Source organism: Arachis hypogaea, chromosome 16, assembly GCF_003086295.3.
Source record: "Arachis hypogaea cultivar Tifrunner chromosome 16, arahy.Tifrunner.gnm2.J5K5, whole genome shotgun sequence".
NCBI classification, from domain to species: Eukaryota; Viridiplantae; Streptophyta; class Magnoliopsida; order Fabales; family Fabaceae; genus Arachis; species Arachis hypogaea.
This window is the reverse complement of record NC_092051.1, coordinates 11,847,289-11,848,411: the sequence shown is the minus strand read 5'-3', so window position 1 is coordinate 11,848,411 and position 1,123 is coordinate 11,847,289. Positions and strand designations below refer to the sequence as shown.

At 39.8% G+C, this 1,123-nt stretch overlaps 1 non-coding gene across 1 annotated transcript; it reads right to left on the bottom strand.

Moving 5' to 3' along the window:
- Positions 1–569: 569 nt before the first annotated feature.
- Positions 570–677, bottom strand: LOC112760868 (small nucleolar RNA R71). The gene has a single exon (XR_003181286.1). It is a non-coding gene; the product is annotated as a small nucleolar RNA R71 (small nucleolar RNA).
- Between the last annotated feature and the right edge of the window lie 446 nt (positions 678–1,123).

The following is a 1,123-nucleotide window of genomic DNA, read 5'->3' as shown; positions in this document are numbered from 1 at the left end:
TTATTATTATTTTTCCGTGTCCTCTCCTTTGTCATATGAGTAGGAGCAACGACAAGAACATTCTTGTTGAAGCAGATCCAGAACCTGAAAGGACTCTGAAGAGAAAATTAAGAGAAGCTAAATTACAACAATCCAGAGATAACCTTTCAGAAATTTTTGAACAGGAAGAGGAGATGGCAGCCGAAAATAATAATAATGTAAGGAAGATGCTTGGTGACTTTACTGCACCTAATTCCAATTTACATGGAAGAAGCATCTCAATTCCTGCCATTGGAGCAAACAACTTTGAGCTGAAACCTCAATTAGTTTCTCTGATGCAGCAGAACTGCAAGTTTCATGGACTTCCATCTGAAGATCCTTTTCAGTTCTTAACTGAATTCTTGTAGATATGTGATACTGTTAAGACTAATGGAGTAGATCCTGAAGTCTACAGGCTCATGCTTTTCCCTTTTGCTATAAGAGACAGAGCTAGATTATGGTTGGATTCTCAACCCAAAGACAGCCTGAACTCTTGGGATAAGCTGGTCACGGCTTTCTTAGCCATGTACTTTCCTCCTCAAAAGCTGAGCAAGCTTAGAGCTGATGTTCAAACCTTCAGACAGAAAGAAGGTGAATCCCTCTATGAAGCTTGGGAAAGATACAAACAGTTGACCAAAAAGTGTCCTTCTGACATGCTTTCAGAATGGACCATCCTGGATATATTCTATGATGGTTTATCTGAGCTATCAAAGATGTCACTGGACACTTCTGCAGGTGGATCCATTCACCTAAAGAAAATGCCTGCAGAAGCTCAAGAACTCATTGACATGGTTGCTAATAACCAGTTCATGTACACTTCTGAAAGGAATCCTGTGAGTAATGGGACGCCTATGAAGAAGGGAGTTCTTGAAGTTGATACTCTGAATGCCATATTGGCTCAGAACAAAATATTGACTCAGCAAGTCAATATGATTTTTCAGAGTCTGAATGGAATGCAAGCTGCATCCAACAGTACTCAAGAGGCTTCTCCTGAAGAAGAAGCTTATGATCCTGAGAACCCTGCAATAGCAGAGGTAAATTACTTAGGTGAACCTTATGGAAACACCTATAACTCATCATAGAGAAATCATCCAAATTTCTCATG